Below are 24,804 nucleotides of genomic sequence, written 5' to 3' on the forward strand. Positions count from 1 at the left end.
CCCATCATACTCTTAAAGTAATTGGTGCTGCCAGGAGCCGATGTGTCTTATTGTCATGAAAAATCCTAAGGTCTTAAAACATTCAAAATGTCATATTCTGTAGTGTTTGAATGATATGAAGAATACCTATATAACTAAAATATATTTCTATATATCTTTTCTAGATATATGACTACAAACTTGACTATTATAGATGACTATCTAGTAAACTATATTTTGTAATTATACATTACACTTTTTAATGAGCTGCACAAACACAATACGTTAATCAAGAAAAGAAATAAATATATAACAGACTTGATCGTAAATTTGTATCAATAAATCAATTTGTAAATTTGTACGAATGCATATTATTCATCCCTATGGTACATCCCCCTTTAAATGTAAACAAACATTTATAAACAATATTTGAGAATTTTGGCATAGTTCTCCCCAAATCACTTTTTGCTGTTTATTTGGTGAAGTAATTTTTAGGGTGTTTACAGAGACCTTTTGGGTGATCTTGGTCCATCAAACTGCATTAGTCTGGAAGGATTCTACAGATTCTCATCCTCTGTGGAAATAAAAGCAGAACTTTTTTTCCAAAGCAACAAATCCTTAGACCCAATTTTTGAAGTCAAGATACCTATAAAATATATATGCTGCTTTAGCTTACAGTCTGTATTATGAAATTTCTCTCTGTATTTAGCTCACTCATAGTCAAAAAATTCAAAGAAAACACAATAATATACATAAGCCAGATTCTCTGTGTTTATTCCATCTCCACATGACCTACTTTTTTTTACTACAATTACTTTTTCTACATGTTTACTCTATCTCTTTAGAGAATTTATTTTTTAAAAACCATTTACTCCTTTTTATACTCCTTTACTTCTTTCTCCCAAGTTTACATACATTTATCTAACACTGTGACCGATTTAGAGGTCCTTTTTGTCTGAATCTGTCTTTATTATTATCTGTAATTATTTTCTTAGAAGAAATGTATGTTTTAAATGATAAACATAAGTGGCTAATGCCAACACAGCTCTGCTTGATTGCTCTGCTGAGTACAACATGGGGGAGCCATGTTCACTGCCTCTGAGAGCCTTGTAAATTACCACATATTTAGGCATCCAGCAGGTCTATATTGCCATTAATCAAGTTGTAGCACTCTGTTCACATACCCCATTTAAATGCTCCATAGCCAGACCTCCTGAAAGAATCAGAGCCATTCTTGCTGGTGCATCAGGAAGCCTTCATTTTTTTATTTATTATTATTGTTATTATTATTATTATTACAAATTTTCAACTCCCCTCCTCCCATTTACCTCCCCCTTCCCCATCCCCCTTCCTGTATCTAGGTTGAGCAAAGTATACATCCATAGTGAATGTGCTTTAAAAAACCAGTTCATCAACTAGGGATAAATACTGGTTCCACTGCTAGAGGCCCTACAAATTGTCCATGCCATACAACTGTCGCCCACATTTAGAGGGCCCAGTTTGGTCTTATGCTGGTTACCTAGCTGTCAGTCTGCGGTCAGTGAGCTCCCACTAGCTCAGATCAGCTGTCTCTGTGTGTATCACCATCATAGTCTTGGCCCCTTTGCTCATAATATTGGCTCTCCCTCTCTAGTACTAGACTCCAGGAGATCAGTCCAGTTCTTAGCTGTGGATCTCTGTATCTGCTTCCATCAGTTACTGGATGATGGTTCTATGATGACAGTTAAGGTAGTCTAAAAGACACAACAGGACTGATGCACATGTGAACTCAGAGGCTTTGGCAGCACTAATAAGATCATCACAAGCTCAAACTGGAGAAAATCTCTGTTCTGGTGAAGGGATATGGACAGAAAGTCCAGCACTTTCCCAAGAAGCAGTCTGCAATTAATATTTTCTGGGAAAGAAAAACTTTACTTTTTTTCCAATGGAATGTCACTGGTTATATCAACCATACTCCAGAGCAGGTCTATGCCCAGGAATTGTTGGCCAACAAAAAATATACCCCATAGTTTGTTTAATTTATTTGTTTTTCTAATTGATTTTTGTTATTTGTTTTGACCTTTGTTTTTGGTTTTCAGGGTGAGAAGAAGAGACCACATGAAGTTGGGTGCAAAAGGAGATAGGGTAGATCTTTCAGGAGTAGTGTGTGTGTGTGTGTGGGGGGGAGACTGATCAAAATGTAATTGTAAAAAAAAATCCTACTTTAAATAAAAATAAAAAATGATGTGGGATTCCCCTCTGTATTCTGCGAATATCATTGGTTAATAAATAAGTTGTTTTAGGCCTGTGCAGAACAGAATAGAGGTAGGCAGGGAAAACTAAACTGAATGCTGAGAGATAGAAGGCAAATTTTAAAGAGGCCATGTAGCCCTGCCAGAGACAGACACTGGGTATGGAACTTTACATGGAGAGCCACAACCTCATGGCTATACACAGATTAATGGAGATGGGTTAGTTTAAGATGTAAGAGTTAGCCAGAAATATGCTTAAGCTATTGGCTAAACAGTATGGCAAATAATATAGTTTCTATGTGATTATTTTGGGACTGAGCAGCCAGGAACAAACAAGTGGCTTTCCTAAAACAAAAAAGTAAAAAAGACACTTTCATCCAAATAGATATACACTTCAATGATTGAGATATTTGTATCTGTCTGTAAAAGAAAATACAACTAATTTCAGTAGACTGCACTACTGCTATATATTGCTTAGTTACTTACTGAAAACTGTTATCAGATAGTACATGTGGTTGAACAAGCACTGAACATTTATTTTAAGATTTGGAAATGAATATAATGTTTAGATGACAGATAAAATTATAGAGATGCAACTTAATTTTCTATTAGTTGGGGACTCTTGTAAATTATATTATTTTACCCTTATGTTGAAATTATGACTTGATCAAAGACCTAAACATACAGCTAGATACACTGAACCTGACAGAAGACATTGGGGGCAAATAGCCTTGAACACATCAGCCCAGAGGAGAACTTCCTGAACAGAGCACCAATAGTGCAAGCATTAAGATCAACAGTTAATAAATGGGGCCTCAATAATCTATAAAGCTTTTGTAAAACAAAGGACACCATTAACGGAACAAAGCAAAGTAATAACTTACAGAATGGGAATACAGTTCTACCAACTTCACATTCAATAAAGGATTCAACTTAAATATATAATGAACTCAAGAAACAAGATATTAATAATCCAAATAATCCAAATAAAAGTGGGGTACAGATCTGAACAGATGATTCTCAATAGAAGACTCCCAAATGGATGAAAAACACTTAAGGAAATTCAACATCCTAAGCCATCATGGGATTGTATATCAAAATGACTCTAAGGTTCCATTTTCCATCTGTCAGAATGGCTAAGATCAAAAATACAAGAAACAGGACATGTAGGAAGGGGAACACTCTTGAATTTCTGGGAAGAATTCAAACTTGTTCAGCCACTATGGAAACATGTTGGTTCCTCAGAAAATTGGAAATTGATAAAGACCCAGCTGTACCACTCTTGGACATCTACCCAAAGGACATTCCATCCTACCACATGGACACTTTCTCAGCTATGTTCACGGTGGCTTTATTCATAATAGGCTAAAACTGGAAACAACCAAGATGTCTTTCAATTGAAGGATAGACAAAGGAAAAGTAGATTTACACAACTGAGTATCACTCAGCTGTTAAAAAAAAAGCAACCATAAAGTGTGTAGGCAAATGAATGCAACTAGAAAAAAAATCATCCTGAGTGATGTAACCCATACCCAGAAAGACAAATATGGTAGGTATTCAGGTATAAGGAATATTAGCTGTAAAGTAACAAGTTGCAATCCACAGACTCAGAGGGCCCTATTAGGGATACATGGATCTCTCTTCAAAGAGGGAATAGAATAGATTTTGTGGTGAACTGGCAACAGGACCAGTAGGGAGCAGAGCAGAAAGGATCAAGTTGGCGTGGGGGGGGGGGCGGGGTAATTGTGTGGAGGAAGAGAGTGGTGAGAGAGACTATAGGATTTGGAGGGCATTTGGGGGTGGTGTGGAAACTTTCTGGAATCTATCTGGTTGATCCCAGTGAGAACTCCGAGTAATGGAGGATATGGAGTCTCAAATGTCCATCTTTTATATCCGAGCAAGGCTTCCAATAGTGGCACTGGTTTGCATTATTTGAGTTGTTGGCAGAGGTGGTCCCAAGAAGATCTGCAAACAAATCAGGCTGATGCTAGGATGGAGTATTGTGCCATCGCCGAGGACATGGTCCCAGCATCTCATTGAATGTAAAGAAGTTGAGATGATGATTGCTCCGGAGTCTTCAGCCCTGTGTTCTAGTCTTTCTGGTGTGGGAAGGGAACGTGGGAGGGATCTCTGTGTTTAAGTTAGGTTTATTAAACAGGTACGGATTATAAAGTACACTCAATAGAGAACAAGGCTGCAACCCTGCTACTGTTTCAGCTGCTGATCCTCTGGTTCCCAAAGACGATCCGGGAGGTCAGCAGAAGGTCATTAAGCCACTACTTCCAGCGAGCTCTCCACAGTCCAAAAGAGAGTATGTAATCATATCCTTCAATTCTTACCAGGTCATGTATCCCCAGAAAGGACTAATCCCATTGGATCAAGCCTCCCCGTTACAATTGGCCGTCATTGAATTCCCACAACAATTTTCTACTCTGCGGGTACCCAAAGAGAAAACTGGAAACCAATCCAGTCACAGAACCTTTGACCTATGATCTGTCCTACCTGAAAGATATGCTAGGACAATGGTGGCACAGAACTTGTGGGACTGGCTGGGTATCTATGTCCAGCTTTGATGTGAGAACTTTTGGTCTTATTGCATTTTGTTTTTGTTTGTTGTTGTTTCTTGGAGGCCTGCTCTTTTATAAAGGATACGGGGAGGGGGGTGGATCTCGGGGAGAGAGGGAAATAGGAGAATGGGGAGAGCTGGGAGGAGTGGAGGGAGAGCAAACTGGTCAGAACATATTGTAGGAAAGAAGAATCTATTTTCAAACAAATAAACACACAGAAAGAAAACAAACATTTCTATTAAACAATTAATACAATGAAAATCCACAAAGAAAAACAGAAACTGTTCAGTGCTTCTTTGCTACTTTTTTTCTTTCTTACACTAAGCATTCTCTTAATACTGATTGTCTTTCTAATCAACTACTATTAGATGAAGCCTGAGATATACAGAAGCTTAAAGCCCTTCCATTTAAATCAATTCTGTATTCTTAGTCTACAATTGCAGAGTTGCAAGCCAAGAGCTGGCATTACTGAAAACAGATTTCTAATAACTGTCATTTCTGGTTCATTAGGTTTAACATCATCATTTGGCATCATTTTGCTCTCTCATTTGTTTACTAGCTCCACTAAATAAAATATGTATTATAAGATATTTCAGATAAATCAACATTATTTCTTTCAAAGCTCCAAAATTTTAATTAAAACAAAAAACAGTAATATTGAGAATTTTCAAATAGAATTGATATTATCAATAAAATTAATAAAAATTAAACTCATTTTAAATACCTGTTTAAACTCTTTTAGCCTCAATCAGAGGTTGTACACATCAAAATTTCTTATTAGTCAGGAATAGAAAAGCTTAAAATAATCTGCCTGTATTAGCAATTTAGCTAAATCCAAAATCTGTGGTGGAAAGGAGAACAAATGTTTGTAGTGGCATTTCACTTGTATTTTAATAAATAGAGCTTGTCTGAACATCAGAAGTAAAACAGCCCCACTGGTCAGCCTTACACCAGGCAGTGGTAATACACACCTTTAATCCCAGTAGCCACTTTGGTTGCCATAGAAACCAGGCGCTACATGCCTTTAATCCTAGTGGTGCACACATTTAATCCCAGTTCTAGATAGGATTATAAAACAGGAGGAAACAATTTTCAGGCAAAGTCTTATTCTGAGATTCCTGGAGGCAGGATCGCTATATTGGACTGAGGTAGAGGTAAGAGCCAGTGCCTGGATGCTTTGCTTTTCTGACCTTCACATTGAACCCCAGTTTCTCTCTCTTAGGTTTTTATTAATTGTGCTTCAAATGTCCCTGTTTTCTTGGTTGTCATTATAATTCTTTCTTCCCCAGTTTACATCTTATAAACTTCTTATATCTTATTCCATAGACAAGCATTTCTAAATCTGCCTTTTCCCTATTTCTTTACTTCTGTGTATCAGTATTATCATGAAAAAAAAAAGGTGGTGTCCAGAGAGAAACAAGCGTGTCTCAGGCGTTTTAGAAAGAAGATCTTCAAGAGTCTACTTGTGACCACTATAAAGTAAGAGATTCAAAGGGACTCAAATCACACATGAAAGAGATGTTGTACTATTTTTCAGTATCAGCTTGGCTGACTTATAAGAAGAGATCAGATCTTTTTTTCTCCAAAAGTAAAGTAAAAATAATTTCAACATTGGACAAGTCCTGATAGCTTCAATAATAAAATAGTGAAAGCGACATTATTAACTTTGGGCCTACCTTTTTAGAATGTTCATCATATATAAAATATAAGCTTGCTATAAATAGTTGTCACCTGTTTGAGCTTTCATTGGTTTTCACAAACAAAAACTAAGGGCAAAACCCAGTAGTTAGAAAACTCTCCATATCCCTTAACTCTGGAAACCAAGAAAACACAAATGACCAACTACCTACTTCATACAATGTTTTTTGATTATTGAGATAACATTTATAAAGCTTATTTGGTTTCACTAAGGACTTGCACAGCTGTTAAGTATTACTGTCTGACAATAGCCAATGTCCTTTATCTTGATCTATGAATTTTTATCATTTGAATTCTTTACATCTTCAAAAGTGTGTGCATGTTCTATGGAGATAGACATTTATAGGGGAAAAATTTTTACTGATTACTTTCATCAAGGCACATTAATTTCATTTGCCTTCTGGGTTTCCTAAACTCAAGTAGTCATCTTGGTTGAACCCTGATTCTACTGAGTTCTAGTTGTATTGTATTTGGTATCCATCCCTTTCTCTCTGAGAGCCCCAACTTTACAAAGAGATGAAAGTAATATTATGACAAACGAAATTGTTGTTGACGATGTATAAGCTGATGTGTAAAGACTGGTTGGTAAACAGATAGTGGACAAGTTCTCAACTATATTCAGACCATTCATCTTTATCCACTTCAAGAAAACTTAAGTGCCAATGTCTTTCATCCTTGGACGTTGAATCTATTATCACCCTTAGCATCCTTGCCTCAGCTCCCTTCTATCTCACCCCTTCTAGGAGAATCACAACCCATGTCAGTTATTCCTTGGTATCGTTTTCCTCACCCAAATACAGTCTGATAAACACTAGTAAAGTCACATAATTTCCCAGAATACCCTTGTAAAATTTAGGATCTCAACTTGTGTGGAGTTTAGTATCTAGGATTCATTCACCAACTTCCTCTCCTGCCACGCACCAGCAACTCCAAACAGTTTTGGTCTTCAACAGTTCTACGCTTTCTCTTCAACTCTCACACCTAATGTCTGCAAGAATGAAGCTTTCTGAAAAGCACAATCAAAGCACTCCCCTGTCCCTTCTAGTTATCCTGGCATTGAAAATGCACTGCACTCTGCAGCTTTCTTGATTTCTCTTCTTGTTGTAGAGAGAACCCCTTTCATTCTAAGGCTCACCGATTCTTTATGGATTCAGGGTCCAATTTGTCCTGAATAATTGAAATGAGATATAAACATTTTATTTTACTTTTAATTGTCATATATGTGTGTACATTTTGGAGCTACCATGGGATGTCATTTACAGTTATACATTGTGCATGAACAGCTCAGGCAAAATAATATTATCTATTACTGGACTTATTTTTTGTGATTAGGGCACTTAACAATCACCTTTCCATGATTTTGAAACAGACAATATCTTATTATTAAATAAATGTTAGACTTAATCTTCTTGCCGAAGCTTTTGTTTTTGTTTGTTTGATTTTTTTGTATTGCTTTTACCTTTGAACCAATGTTCTCTTTCCCCTATCCGCACCTAGTCTCTGTGTAGCACAATCCCACACTGTTTCTACAAGCTTGACTACTTTAGATTCCACATATAACTGAGATCAAAAGCTGTTTTTGTGTGCCCACCTTACACTATACTCATCCAAACAAATGGCAGCACTTTATGAATATTCTAAAACTTAATAGTATTGTGTTTTTAAGCATACTACATTTTTACTCCATTACTTTATATATCATAATTTAATTTGCTTAAACAAGAATAATCCTAGAATAAAAACGGGAATGTGTTATTTCCTCAGCATTTTGATTTTGAATCTTTTCAATGAATTTTCAAAATTGATACCTGAGTTCTATGAATGTATGACTTTTTTGGGAGAGACAATTTCTATTTACCTCAGACATGAGGAGTTATAATAAATCAAAACCAGGATTCTGACAAACTCCTGTTTGATGTGCTGGTGTTTTTATTGGTTTGAAGAATGAGGGATTAGCATGGATAAAGGATTACATTTCTGTCTCCTATCCTTCATATACAAATATACACATCTGTACACAGAAACATGCAAGCACATTTATGAACATAGTTGTGCTTATATGTATAATCATTTTCTCATATGCATAAAAACATAAAACACAAAAGTGATTTTAAAATATAAAAAATGGCAATAACAGAGAGCAAGTCTGTAATGCATTAGTAACTGACCCCAAATGGCATTGACTGCTTAATACTGCTGCCATGTTTACTAATAATAATAATAATAATAATTGATTTTTAGATTAGTAAGTTTTTATGAATAAGATAAAGTAGACTGCTTCCTTTCCAAGTCTAGGTCTTCTCAAGCTGTATTTTCGCTGCATGTTTTAAACTGCCTACAATTATCTGCTTCTCATTATGTAAATATTTTTTAAATCACAAACCTAAAGAGAGAAGGTAAGAATTGGAAAGCACCAAGCGGTTTTAATGACTACATACATCACAGTTAATCTCAGAGTAAGTCCTATATGTGTGTGGCATAGTGTTTTATGAATCATTGGCAAAGAATTCCCATTCACTATACCAGTGGGGAACAGTAAAATCAAAGCAATTTCACACTGCATGGCTTCCTAGGAATAAAGTGGCACATTATTATTGTTCGGAATGCGCCAGAGACTGCCTTGGAGAGGGTAGCTAACAGGGATCTTCTCCATTAAAAGCTCTGACCTCTGTGTTACAGAAAACTGACTGGCTGGCTGGCTGGCTTGATGATGAATTCATCAGAGCAAATTAAGTGATCATAAATATTTAGCAAAGGTCTGTGTTAATGGTTTAAGAACACTCCCATTAAGCATTGGGAACATAGTTCTTCTGTGTAGTATTTTCTAATTATATTGTCAAAACATTATTGCTGCATGAGTTTTTCTGGCCTCTAACTTCACAAAAGCTTTTATAACTTTTAATATGTTTATCTCCCACAGCAACCTAAGGAGCTGGGATAGAAATATGCTAATATATGAAATGGGATACTATATGGGAGAGTGATTTGTTAACTACAAAATCCCATAAATGATACTATTAGAATTCTTCCAATAGAATTCCCAATAGAACATCCCCATTGTCTCAGTGTGTGGGTGTACCCCTTGCCGTCCTGAGTTCCTTGCTCGTGCTCTCTCTCCTACTCCTGCTTTGGACCTTGAGATTTCTTTCCGGTGCTCCAATGTGGGTCAGAAAAAGCCTGGGATAAAACCGGACTCGCTGAACATAGCTGACAATGAGGACTACTGAGAACTCAAGAAAAATGGCAATGGGTTTCTGATCCTACTGCACGTACTGGCTTTGTGGGAGCCTAGGCAGTTTGGATGCTCACCTTACTAGACCTGGATGGAGGTGGGGGTTCCTTGGACTTCCCACAGGGCAGGAAACCCTGATTGCTCTTCTGGCGGAGGAGGGAGGGGGACTTTATTCGGGGAGGGGGAGGGAAATGGGAGGCGGTGGCGGGGAAGAGACAGAAATCTTTAATAAATAAATAAATTTAAAAAAAAAGAATTCTTGTTTAATGGGTAAGAAATGAGGCCAGAGATAGCCTGCAATCTACCTCAGGTCACAAAATACTGATATAAGGACACAGGTGAACTGACCTTTGTTCAGAATCTTTTATCAGTCTTTTGTTTGTTTGTTTTGGACACACCATTCATTAGTTAAGTAGGCATCAGCTTTATAGAAGATGAGGACCAAGGTGAGCACTCTGAAAAGCATAGTCTGAGTTTTATCCATAGTCAATAAGCAAATGTATGCTTGATTTCTGAAAATGAATTTTGGTCTGGTCTACCTAACAACCATAGAGTGCAAAGTGCCTCTGGCTCTGTGGTTAAAATTATTCTCATGTAAATATTAAAAATTAATCAGAAGGAGATATTTCTGCATTTCATCAGTAAATTCTGGCTCACTGTTCCATTCATCAATCTGGTTTTAAGTAACTTGTGCATTTACGTTTGTTAGTCATTTGTTCTTTTTCTGTTTCACATACAAAGGAAAGAGTTGGAGCGTGATTTTGTTTCCCTACTTTTTTAATCACTAATCCACCTTCCATTCCTATGTGTGTTCTTCACTTGACAGCAGTTTTAGTGAGAATTATGAAGAAAAGAAAGAACTATTGTTTCTGGTCTTCGGTTTTTAATGTTGCTTACCTAACTTTTATTTGCCCTTCTCCCTATTTGACATGAGTTCAGAACACAGGATTAGGAGGGTACACTGGAAGAACATAATAACGATGGGTGGTAATTACAAAACAGTAGCCCCACTATACTCGTCTTTACTGAACACTCGTTTTACATCACTTCACATGCCCAGTTGAGAGTTTTACGTGCACAACCTCATGGAGAGACATTAAGTAGTTAGACCCAGGTTAGTTACGCACTCCAGAGTGATAGTGCCAGAACTTGACTTCATATTTGTCCAGATTAACACCATTAACCATTATGTTCTTTTCTCATCTGGCTGCTCTGAAAGTCAGGATGATCAGGATGAATGTGCAGGTAATGTGCTACCCAGTGAGCAGCTGAGTCCAGAAAATTCAGATTCAATGGCCAAGATTTATTTAGAAAACTACCCAACCAACCAAAGGACTAGTTCTTTCTACAATGTACAAGAAAACAAGCCAAAGAAGAAGCCAGACATTTTCTTACTGATGTTGTAATTGTAGAGAATTCTGTTGTGGTCTGTGAGAGAAGTATCCAAGAAGTCAGAAACATCACCATGTACTGACAGATTATTGCATATTTTGTTCTGTCACATTATATATGATTTCTGAGCTTTATTTTTGTTTTTTAAAGTGTAAGATGGTTTTAATAATCCCATAATTATAGATTTTCATTAAAATTAAACACACATTATTTGTCTTATATATTCCCCAAACTTTGTGTTAGTCTCTAAAGATCAACCTCATATTTCTGGATAAATCACTAATCTGTTCTTCCAAAAGGGGCAGGAAGTATGGGAGGTAAGACCAACCCTAAAAGCAAGCCACAAGGAAATGTTTAACAGAAGAAGAGATGACGCTCTGGTTGTAAATTTTATGTGTTAACCCTGTCTTGATTTGAAGTACATCGAGTCACCTCATTTTTGTCATCAAACCAACTGAGTTTAGAATTAAATTCACTCAGCTAAAAAGTAATCAAAATCCATAATTTGTCAATCAAGGTACTAATGGTTTCAGTCAGCATCTACAGTTCAAAAATGGGAGCTCACTGACTCTAGTCTGACAGCGAGGAACCAGCATAAGACCAAGCTAGACCCTCTGAATATGGCTGAGACAGTCTGAGGGACACTGGCACTGGGATCAGAATTTATTCCGAATGCTTGAACTGACCTTTTGGAGCCCATTTTCTTTGGAGGGAAACCTTGCTCAACCTAGGAATAGTGGGAGCTGGGGGAATTGGCCCTGCCTCAAAGTGTTGTGCTAGACTTGTTGACTACCCATGGGAAGACTTACCCTCTCTGAGGAGGTTAGGGGGATAGGTGGTAGGAAGGAGGAGGAATCAGAGGAGGATGGGAGGGAGTGGGAACTTGGATTATCATATTATTAATTAAATAATAATAAAAAATTTAAAAAAATAAGACAAAAAGTCCTACAAACCGACATGCTAATATAAGGCAATCTTAGATTGGTAGATTTGTAGAACCAGCTGCAAGGGGACTTTAATGCATGAGTGAAATTGCAGAGTATGTTGAATCTTTGAATACTCTTTTCATGCAGGGGATAGTCAGTCAGAGTGTATTGCTAAATTAAGTGGTCATGTTTCAGTGGAACACAATAAAACACAAAGTTGAGATGCATGGCTGATGTTTGAGTTGTGGTCTAGTTCTGTGGGAACTTCTTCAGCCAATACCCTGTAAGATACCAGTCCATTTTGAGTGTGGTTTCATATATAAATGCAGACTAAAAGTGTATGCAGACCTCTTAGTTGCTGGATTCAGTTCCAGTTTCCAGCATACACAGAGGACTACAGATTGCTACCCTTTCTGTGAGTTTATCCCCAAATAAATAAACCTTTGTTTAAAACCTGAGTTTTAAAGAATTTAACTCTCCATAGTTATGTATAAATTATTCATCATCTCACAAAGCATTTTTTTTAGTGAGATAACTGAGAAAGAGTTGAAAATCTTTGCCAAAATAGCATGCAAATTTAGTCTAAGACAATTTTCTATGCTGATGTTATTAAATATAGAATTTAAACCTGGACTTGAAATTACTTTCATTCTCTCTAACTTACATTAATAATATTCTTAACATCCTGTACTTAACTTTTTAAGTTTGTAATAAGATCAAAGTATAATTATTCCACAAATTAATTTTCATCTGCTCGTGAGATTAATGAATCACCTCTAGTACTGATATTATACATGTTCCAGTTTAGAAGATGTGTCTATAGATTAATTCAAGAGTAGGGTTAATTTAATTCAGATGGTGCTGGCACACACCATTAATCCCAGCACATGGGAGGCAGAAGCAAGCCTCTGTAAGATTTCTCTGTAAGTTCTAGGCCAGCCTGATTTACCAAGCTAGTTCCAGGACAACTAAGGCCACACAAAGAAACCCTGTCTTGAAAAACAAGACAAAAAGAGTATAATTACTTTAAGTAAGTTCTAACACTTTGTACCTATGAACTAAAGATACATACATGAGTAGAACTGGAGTATGGGTGAAACAAACCCATCACACTTGTCTTTGATCTGATGAATTCAAGGGTCCAAACTTATGTTTTAAAATTCTGCATACATTATTTTGGGTAGATAAATTGTTTTTGGAAACAAGTTTTGTGTGTGTGTGTGTGTGTGTGTGTGTGTGTGTGTGTGTGTGCATGTGTGTGTGTGATCTGCAGTTTTTTCTTTTTCCACAGAGTTGCTTCTTCATCATTCTGTACCTCTAATATGTGAGGTTTCCTAGTAGAAATCATAGAAATGTTTCAATACAGTTTTTCAGGGGTGTTTGTACTGAAGACAAGTGAAATGACCTTAGTTATATGGTCATTTTAGTATGAAAGCATCTATTTAAACCCATATTTGGACAATAATATTTTGAAATCAGATGCTTGAAGAAATTAATGTAAGGAGTGTAAAGTAATCTGTTTTTTTTTCTGGGTGTTATTAGAAGAAAAAATGAAAATGAGAAGGAATTTATGATGTCTTCTGAAGTGTGGTGGTCTTTACAACCATTGCATATCTAAAGACTTTCATCTCAGCAGCTAGATCACTGAGGATAAAGCATGGGACTCATTCAATGAACAGAATTATTCCCAGAGAGTGTTCTGCCCTACTGTTGTAAAGACTTAGCATCTTGATGACAAAATTGCTTGACTCTGAGGCATGAGATGGAAATATCTGACTTAATGTACTTGAAAATCTTGAATTTTCAGACCACTGTCAGTTCAGAACCTGTAGAACCAGCCTGTACTTTGTTTTTGAAGCCTAGGATTCCAATCTTTTGTTTGGACAGTGCAGAGGTCTCTCTCATAAAATTCTCCTCAAGGAAACACTGGAAATGCCTTACGGGCATAAGAAATTATCCAGAGTCAGCTTACAGTATATTCTTATTTGTGGAATACTGGGGGCCTGTGCCCCAGAGCTGCAGAACCAGTAGAGGAGAAGGAGTACAGAGAATTTGAAGAGCAGATTTGGAGGGCACTAAACATGAGGGGTGTTGGAACATGACATTGGTTTAGAAAGAACCCATCACTATGTGTCCTAGTTTGCTTTATGTTGCTGTAATAAATACCAAACCAACTTGGGGAGAAATGGGTTTATTTGACTTCTATGTCTTGGTCATGGTCCGTCTTTGAGAGATGTCAGGGTCAGGACTTAAGTAGGAACCTCATAGCAGGAACTGAAGCAGAGTCCATGAAGGCATGTTATTTATTGTCTTGCTTGCAATCTCATGTTCAGGGCTGGATGCTTTCCTATCAGTTAGTAATTAATAAAGCACCCACATGCATGTCTGCAGGCCAATCTGATGGAGCCAATCTGTCTATCAAGCTTCTTGCTTCCCAGGTGTCTCTAATTTGTCTTAAGTTGCCAAATACTAACAAGTACATGATGAAAGCACTAACTCATGGTGTGCTTGTTGAACACCACTATAAGAAACAGGAAATACATGGCACCATTCTTATAGTCTTTAAATGTAGTGGACCCTGGAACTGGGGAGATGGGTTAGAGGTTAAGAGTACTAGGTGCTCTTGCCGAAGACTAGGGTTCAATTCCTGGTACCCACATAGTGGCTCAAGTCACATATAACTCCTGTTCTAGTGGATCTGATGGTCTCCTTTAATCTCTACAGAGAACAGGTTTTGTCATGTGGCAAACAGACATTGACTTTTTAAAGTAGTGGGTACTAATAAAAGAGTCAAAGATGCTAAGACTATTGTGCCAGGTATGAAGTTGGTAGAAGTTCATCATTTGAGGCTAGACTCCAGATTTCTCTGAGGGAACCTGAAAGAAACTCCACTGGAGTGGAAGGGAAGGTCCTTCTGTCTATGTTTTGCTTTGATTTGTTAATGAATAAAGAAACTGCCTTGGCCTGTTGATAGGGCAGAACTTAGGTAGGTGAGGAAAAACTGGGCTGAATGCCGGGAGAAGGAAGGCAGAGAAGGAGACGCCATGGAGCCACCGCCAGAGTAAGACATGCTGAAACTTTGCCAGTAAGCCACTGCCACATGGCAATACACAGATTAATGGAAACGGGTTAAATTAAGATGCAATAATTAGCCAATAAGAAGCTAGAGTTAGGCCGGGCGATGGTGGTGCATGCCTTTAATCCCAGCACTTGGGAGGCAGAGGCAGGCGGATCTCTGTGAGTTCGAGACCAGCCTGGTCTACAGAGCTAGTTCCAGGACAGGCTCCAAAGCCACAGAGAAACCCTGTCTTGAAAAAAAAAAAAGAGCTAGAGTTAATGGGCCAAGCAACGTTTTAATTAATATAGTTTCTGTGTGATTTATTTTGTAGCTGAGCAGCTGGGAACTAACTAGCAGCCTCCTTCCAACACTCCACCTATGAAACTGGTTAGAAATGTTCAATGGCAGGCAAGAGTACTTCTGAGAAGGCATGTTAATGATAGACATACCTTACAAGTGTTTATTGCAGTAATGAAAAAATAATATCCTTTAACCTGAGAGTTGATAATCACTATAGTAAGGAAAGTTAAGTGCAAGTTTTGCAATGAATATATGTTCCATCTACTGTGTTTATTCAAAGCCTAGATAGCAATAATGAAGATTTTAGGCACATCTGAAAAACAAGTCCTGAGAAGAATAGTACCCCTAAAAACCTCAAGGATTCCAGTAGAAGTCATGAGGTTCATGTAGTGGCAACATGGAAGTCACCATTGTCACCGCTTTATGTCCCCTATATATTTTATAAATAGTTTGACTTTTGAACCAATGTTCATTAAAAACATCCATAAATGTAAGCTCATCTTCTTATGAGTAATTTCATTAATTTTAAATGTGCATGTATGTCTTTGTGTGCGTGCTGTGTATCTGTGTCTATGTGAACCCCAAACCTCAGTGAACTAGAATTTTAAAGTTTAACTCAGTAAATATGTCTAAACCCTTTTCTATTTATACTATTTTCAACCACATCATAAGAGATTCAGAGCATTTTTAAAAATCAGTCATCATTTCTCATTTTATAATTTTGAAAAATGAAAAATAAAAATAGACATAAGAATCATTGCAACTTCCATGCTCTAGTTGATCAACATTATGACATGCTATTAAATGCATATGCCACCAATTGTTTTGTATTATCTCAATACATGACTTATAAATTTTAAGTGTTCTGATGTCAATGACAATTAGTATTTTCATATGAGGACTTTTGTCTGATCACATCTTACAAAAGTCACTGTATAAATATTACCATGAGGACATGATACGGAAGGATATAGATGGTTTGACTATATGCCATCATATAACTTAAAGTCTTCTTAGGAATTCCTGTTTCTCAGTAATAGACAACTGAAAAAAGGTAAAAATGAAAAACTAAAAACAGCTTTTGGACTAAACATGTAACTGTTAGCCAAATTATTTAATAAAATAACTATAACCAATGGATTAAAAAATGATTAAAGATCAAACTTTGTATTATAAATATTTATAGAAAACAATCTGAGTGACTCGGGGTGTAAATAAGCTTTAGAATGCTTCCTGGAATGAAGCTAGAGGTACAATCCATAGAATCACATAAACTGGGTGGGGTGGTACCTGCCAACCATATCAGCATTTAGGGGAGGTAGAGGCAAGAGATCGATGTTATCATTGGATACATAATAAATCTGGGATTAAAGAGAGGATGGAGACTGTGAATGAATACAAAAACAAAAGTGACCATTCAGATTATTATTTTCATAGTCTTATTTTCCTTTTGTTTTAACCTTAAAAGTAACTCTCATTGATTAACATGACTTTTGCATTTAATCCAAGATTTTTTAACTAAATGGAAAAGTAATCTACAGGAACCTTTACAAAGAAATATCATGCTGATAATTACATTTTCTAAACCTTTTTTTAAATTTGATCTTTTAAATTCTGACATGGGCTAATTTTCATCAAGATTGCTTGATTACCAATTTTCTCCTCAAGTCTTTAATTAAAATCGTAGACGTTGAAATTTAAATTTCTTAGTCTGATTTTCCATTTAACTTGTGATCTAACACTACCTGGTTTTTATCTCTCTTATTCGAATGCCAAGCAAATTTTTCGAATGTTTTGCTGCATTTTTGTGCTATATTTAGTATACAATTTCCAGAAATAGAAAAACAAAACAAAAACAGAAGAAAAGACAGAATGTAGTGATATCTCATTGGTTTTTATTAATCGTGCTACAACAAAAGTAAAAGATTCAAACAAAAATGTCCAGTTAAATGTGAATTCCAGGTAACAAATAGTTTAAATTATAAGCATGTCCCAGTTTATTCTCTTTTTGAAATTCAAATATAACTGAAAATTATTGATTTTTATCTGGGGAGCTTATTTGTTGAAATGTGAAGTAAACTTGAGATATTAGGTTGCTGTTTTGTAAAAAGGGCAACTACACACACAAGGGGAATTGCTTGGGGGCACAAAGTTGAACAGTGTGGTGCTGTGGGAGAATGGTCTTTTACCCTGTCACTTGTATTATTTTTACTAAAACATTGATTGGCCAGTAGCCAGGCAGGAAGTATAGGTGGGGCCACCAGGCAAAAAGTAGAGGTGGAGCAATGAGAACAGTAGAATTCTGGGAAGAGAAAAGGTTAGTCTGCAGTAGTCACCCAGACACAGAGGAAGCAAGATGACAAGGCCTCGCTGCTGAAAGGTACCAAGCCACATGAATAACACAGACAAGAATTATGGCCTAATATAAGTTATAAGAGTTAAAAAGAAGCCTGAGCTATTAGGCCAATCAGGTTATGATTAATGTAGACCTCTGTGTGTTTCTTTGTGACTAATTGGCTGCGGGACTGGGTGGGACAGAAATCTCAGTCAACAGTGTGGGCTTACTGGGTTATGTCTGACTAGGAGAAAAGTGCAAAATCCATCAGGGGAATGAAATGTTCATGTTAGCAAACTGATCATTAATTTTTCTTTTTTGTCTTGTAACTGAGACAATGTGTATTGCAAATAGCGTGAATCCAGTTCCTTTAGTGCCGATTGTAGATACTTTCATCTTAGCCAGAAGCTATGTCTGGAAAATTTATATTATTAATGATGGTGGGTAAAATGAATAAAATGTCTCAGAACACAAATTAGTGAAAAAAAAAAGATTGATACTTATTATGTCTGAATTCTCTAGGCTCATGGGTGGTTCTGCTTCTTCTAATCATGTTTTCATTTTTCTTATGTTTATCTTTCTTCTATTCAGCCCACAGTTAATACTTGAATTTCTTCTTCTTTGTCTCATTTTGTTACTCTCATTTAAGAAGTGTGTTCCCTAAGGCACTTTATTTTATTCAAAGCTTGAGTAAGCTAAGATAAAATGTTAATGCTGGGAACTCAGCTTTTCCTTCACATTAGAATTCCCTGGAGTGGTTAAAAAAGTATCTACTTCCAGGCTGTCTCTGGAGACTGAATCAGGTTTGCAAAGTAGGGTCCAGTATCAGTCACAATGGTTCACCAGTTTACTATACCAGGAGATGGAGTATTTGTGGGCAGCAGAGTAAAAAGAAATAGTTTTATGTTGTCAAAGTCTAAGAAAGGCCAAGCTGAGACATACTTCAGGCATGAGCACTAACATCCTACTTGTTTCACAGTGAGACTCATGGAATGTTTTGTTTAAAAATCTTTTTTTTTGTAATTATTATTAAAATATGTTCTTTAATTTCATGAATGAATATAATACATACTGACCACTCACATTCTGACCCTTTCTTAGTTTTTCTGAACCCTTTCGGCACCCACCTCCTTCCTCCAAGCACCTTTCCCATATTCATGTCTTTTAATCTTGTTTTCAGATCCAACCACTGAGTTTGACCAGGGTTCTTTGGGAGACCATGGGTTTGAAACTGTCTGTTGGAGTTGCATGGGCTTACTGATGGCACACCAGGGAAGATAAATGTTGCCTTCCCCTAGGAAACTTCCAGAGCCAATAGTTCACAAAGGAGAGATAGGGCTCTGTAAGCCTATCCCTGATCAATGGTTGATAGCTGAGCAGCTCGATCTTGAGTAGATCTAGCACAGGTTGTGTAACTATTACGAGACAACGATGCTTATGTTTGTATCATGCCTAGAAAGGCATTTTGCAGCCCCTCTCTCCTTCTCTTTTAGCTCTTTTACTCATTCCATCTCATCTTCCACAGTGTTTTCTGAGCTTCAGAGGAATGCTTTCTTCTTTAAAAGGTATGAACCTACTCAGTAGCCCGTTACCGAGAGGAGAACATTTATGTCCCTTTAAATGTGCTCTGAAAGATATTTTTTTCTAGTGAAGGAAATCAGAGCTTGATAAGTTCTTATCAATTCACATGGTATTTTTAAAAATATTATTTTTATTAATTCTCTAGTAAGTTTGTACAATACATTTTGTCCATATTCACCTCCTCTCTCCAATCTTCTCCCAGATCCATTCCCACCTCCTTACCAACCTAAATTCGTGTTCACTATCTATCTCTTTTTTAAAATCATCAAATCTAATTTTTGCTGCCTACATATTCTTGGGTATGAAGTTTAGCCTGGAGAGCTGTCAACTTATCAGATGACACACACCCTTCAAGAAAACTAAGTCTCCCTCTCCGAAAAGCTATCAGTTGCCAATAGCTCAACATGTGAAAACGAGACTTCATTCCTGTTACCCCTCCATCTAGGATGTTGCTGGTTTGAGCTTGGACCAATCCTATGCATGCTCTGTAAGCACCGAGAGTCTATTTATGTACCTGCCCTATTGTATCTGGAAAGCATTACCGGCTATTGCCCCTGCTCTTTGTTGCATTCCTGAACTTGATAAGACCCCGTTTATGAAGATACTACATAATTGTGTCATAGAACATGGAGAAATCAAATACATATTGCTCAAGAAGCTTCATTCTTACTGCTTAGTTTTCACACTACTGGAATTACTATGTATAGTACTGGAGGAGAAAAGTAATCAACAGTCTTACCGAGCTATAAACTCTATAAAAACTCATAACAATCAGCCTGGCAAGATATGACCTTCGTCCAGTAGCGACACAAATATTATAGGAATAACTAGACACATTATAATTAAATATTAGGCCTACTAGATGGACTCCTATCTGACACAGTTATTCAGGCAAAGAACCTGTGGTTGTATTGCAGTAGGAAAGGACTTACTGCTACTATGTTACTGAATGGATAAAGTATTGAACTGACCCCTAATGACTTAGTAGTATCTCTGAAGAGTACTACATTGCTCAGCCTTCATTAGAGAAGCTTCTTACGGTAGCAAACAGCGATTGATAAAGATCCACAACTGGTCATAAAATAAGAGATTGCTGGATGCTCTGCTCTAAGTGGGACATGAGATGCTGACAATAATGCATAAAAAGATGGGTTAGAATCTTTTAAAATTTTATAAATAATTTATTATGGTGCGGGGGAATTTGCTTTATTGGGTTTTTTTGATCATAAACCACACAATTTAATGAGGTATTTAAAAATAGTCAAGTGACTTACTTCACATCATGATGTATGAATGTATCAATAAATAAATACATGCACATAGATCACATATTTATGTATTTTCTTTGTGGTTTCACATGTGCATATGTATTTAATGAGGATAATACTATGATTTCTGGGGAAAAGACTGTGGTTCTCAAAGATGAATTTGTTAGTGATTTGGTTATCAGTATTAATTACATTCTAAAGTTGAAATATACAATTTCCTTTTGGGTATTTCCAATGATTCTAAAATATATACATACATAGAGAATATGCATTAATGTGAAACAAATTACATACACATTCCCTAATGTAAATTTCAGAAAGGAATATATAATGTCATATGTACTACTTTACTTAAAAGAATTTTCCCAGATTACAAAAGTAAAGCCTGTTAATTATATAAAATGCAAAATACAATGCATCAAAAAGAAAACAAATTTATGATAAAAAATGTAGCATGACAACAGTAAACATACTAGATCACCTTTTACAACCTAATTCAACTTATTTCAGTGTTATTGGAATATTACTATGTAGTTTTCATAATCTTATAAAACTATAATGTTGTAATTTATCATTCATTAGTATATTTTGATTTCCCATATAGTTAAATTCTCCTGGAAAAACACTGTGAAATTATATATTTTCCCCTCTAAGTTTTCATTATTATCAACAACAAGTTGTTGATCAACTCTGTAGTAGTATCATTGATTAAATAGTTTTTGAAAGAATCTTGGTCATGTTTTTATTATGGGGCAAAATTTGGCAATTGTCATAAGCACTGGCATATGAGAGTGTGGTCTATAGATCACAATGACATCATTACTCCTAAACTGCCTCACATTTGATAATCTCAGGTTCTGAATAGAACCGCTACATTTTGGTATAATGAGGAAATTATTACTGCACTGAGCCAGGTTGGAAAAGCATTATCTTAGTATGTTTCACTGAGAGGATGCTCAGAGCACCCTGATTATTGAGAAGCCAGTCGTAGAAAGGCTTCAACACCCTGTCCCAGCTCTCAACGAAGTAGTACTTCTCAATCCTGTTTAGACTTTAGAATTACTTAGATATAACCCGAGAAGAAAAGATATTGGATCACACCTCAGAAGTTTTAAATAAGAGCTTTTAGGAGTAGTGTTATTGAGGAACTTTTGACTGATTCTAATGAACAGCCAAGGTTCACAAACTTAGGTCAACCAAGAGAAGAGATGAAAATAGTTAATAAATGATTGAAAGTGAGTTTTCTCAGCCACCTTTACGAAGTTGAACTGTTGTGTGTCATTGACTCCAAATTGTAGTGTTGTAGAGAAAGAGTAAAGATGAGGAATGAGGGTTCTCACACCAGTGTTTGGAATGTGAAGGAATTATTTTAATGTCATTTCCAGTGAAGAACTCTACTCTGCGGGATTCAGGGATGAGTGGGAACCCCAGTCCCTCAGTGTGTGGACGTGTTTTGCAATTGAAAGAAGGGCATGTCTTTGAAAGGGACTGGAACCTCATCAGTCTTTATCAGATAAATTGCTAAGAAGTAAAGCAATCAAGTGCTTTCATTTTCTGGAAGTAATTGCCATGCAGCTAATTTTATTTGCAACAATTGACATTTCAAGTTATTTAGTATTAATTATATTATTTAGAAGCCAAAATATTTGTTAATAATTTCAATTCAATTACAAGTCATGAAATAAAAGAACTGGATGTCTCATTGTATCACAAGCCATGGAATTTTCAACACCAATGCTCTCATTTTAATGGAATTTAAATTCAGTACTGGCGAACCTTTCCTACAGTTTCTGCCTGCATTGACCACTGTTCACAATAAGGCTGTGTGAAATGTCTAAAGTGTTAATTTCCAACAATCAAAATGTATTTTTGATATAGTAAGACTAAGAATTTAAAATATTAATCTTGATTATTATTAGCAACAAAATGTTTTTATTTGTTACTAAAACCATATTTTATACTTTAGTATTTTCAATATTTTTATTATTACTTTACCTCCCCCTATTTCTCTCAGTTTCTCCCCATCCACCCAAATCTATACATTTCCTTTCTTTCTTCATTAGAAAGCAAACTGGCAATTAAAAATAATATGAAACCAAAACAAGCTAGATTAAGTCAAAACAAAGAAACAGGAAAAAAGAGGCAAAGAAACACCAAAAAAAAGGGACACAGATGAAGACACATGCACATTCACACACACAGAAAATCTCATAAAGATCAGAAACCATAACATACATGAGCAAAAAATCTATAAGGAAAAGAGGGGAAATGTCCAGACAAAGCATTGTGAGACAAACAAACAAGCAAAACCTCTAAAATATGTTTTGTAAATATCTGCTAGGTCTATTTCATTCATGGCATCCATTGATATCCAGATTTTTTTTTGTTTTGATTTTGTCAAAATGATTTCTCTATTGGCAAGAGTGGGTTATTGAACTCACCTACTATCATTGTATAAGGATTAATATGGGATTTTAGGTGTAGTAGTGTTTCTTTTATGAACATGACTGTCGTTGTTTTTAGTACATAGATATTAAGAAATCCAGTGTTCTTTTGGTAGATTTTTCCACGAATGAGTACATAGTAAGTCTATTTTGTCAGATATTAAAATGACTAGACCAGCTTGCTTCTTGGGTTCATTACCTTGAAACTTCATTTTCCCCCCACATTTTTTACCGTGAAATAAAAGGAATATTAATACCTTTGACATTAATATGTTTTTTTGATGAACAGAAGGATGAATCATGTTTGCAAATACAATCTTTTGTCCTGTGTCTTTTTTAATTTTATTTATTTTTTTTTATCGATTTTTTGAGCTCTACATTTTTCTCTGCTCCCCTCCCTGCCTCTCCCTTCCCCGCTTCAATCCTGCAAGCTCCCAATTTACTCAGGAGATACTGTCTTTTTCTACCTCCCATGCAGATTAGATCTATGTAAGTCTCTCTTGGTGTCCGCATTGTTGTCTAAGTTCTCTGGTATTGTGGTTTGTATGCTGGTTTTCTTTGCCTTATGTTTAAAAACCACTTATGAATTAGTATATGTGATAATTGTCTGTCTCTGGGTTACCTCACTCAAAATAATGTTTTCTAGCTCCATCCATTTTCCTGCAAAATTCATTTTTTTTTCTGCTGTGTAGTACTCCATTGTGTAAATGTACCACATTTTCCTTATCCATTCTTCAGTTGAGGGGCATTTAGGTTGTTTCCAGGTTCTGGCTATGACAAACAAAGCTGCTATGAACATAGTTGAGCACATGTCCTTGTGGCATGATTGAGCATTCTTTGCATATATACCCAAAAGTGGTATTACTGGTTCTTGAGGAAAGTTGTTTCCTAATTTTCTGAGAAATTGCCACACTGACTTCCAAAGGGATTGTTCCAGCTTGCATTCCCACCAGCAATGCAGAAGTGTTCCCTTTTCCCACAACCTCTCCAGCATAAGTCGTCATCAGTGTTTTTGATATTGGCCATTCTTACAGGTGTAAGATGGAATCTCAGAGTTGTTTTGATTTGAATTTCTATGATGTTGAACATTTTCTTAAGAGTGTTGAACATTTCCTTAAGTGTCTTTCAGCCATTTTTGATTTTTTTCTGTTGAGAGTTCTCTGTTTAGTTCTGTATTCCATTTTTTATTGGATTATGTGTTCCTTTGGTGACCAATTTCTTGAGTTCTTTGTATATTTTGAGGATCAGACCTCTGTCTGATGTGGGGTTAGTGAAGACCTTTTCTCATTCTGTAGGCTATTGTTTTGTTTTATTTACCATGTCCTTTGCTTTACATAAGCTTTTCAGTTTCAGGAGGTCCCATTTATTAGTTGTTTCTCTCAGTCTTTGTGCTGCTGGGATTGTCCTGTGTCTTTTTATTGAGGAATTTAAACCATTGATATTGAGAGTTATCAATGAACATTGTTTTCTGATTCCTATTATTTTGTTGTTATTGTTGTTGTGCTGGTGTATATTTTCTCCCCTTATGTTTTCTTTGATGTGGTTAACCTCTTCAGATTAAAATTTTCCTTCTTGTTTCTTCTGTGGAACTGGACTTATAGACAGAGAAGTGCTTAAATTTGTTTTTTGTGTGGAATATTTTTTTTATCTCCCTCTATTGTGATAAAAAGTTTTGCAGTATTTAGTAGGCTAAGCTGGCATCTGTGGTCTCCTTGAGTTTGAAGAACATATCTTCAGGCCTTTCTGGTTTTTAGAGTCTCCATTGAGAAGTCAGGTGTAATCTTAATAGGTTT

The sequence above is a fragment of the Microtus ochrogaster genome, chromosome 5 (assembly GCF_000317375.1).
Source record: "Microtus ochrogaster isolate Prairie Vole_2 chromosome 5, MicOch1.0, whole genome shotgun sequence".
Lineage (NCBI taxonomy): Eukaryota > Metazoa > Chordata > Mammalia > Rodentia > Cricetidae > Microtus > Microtus ochrogaster.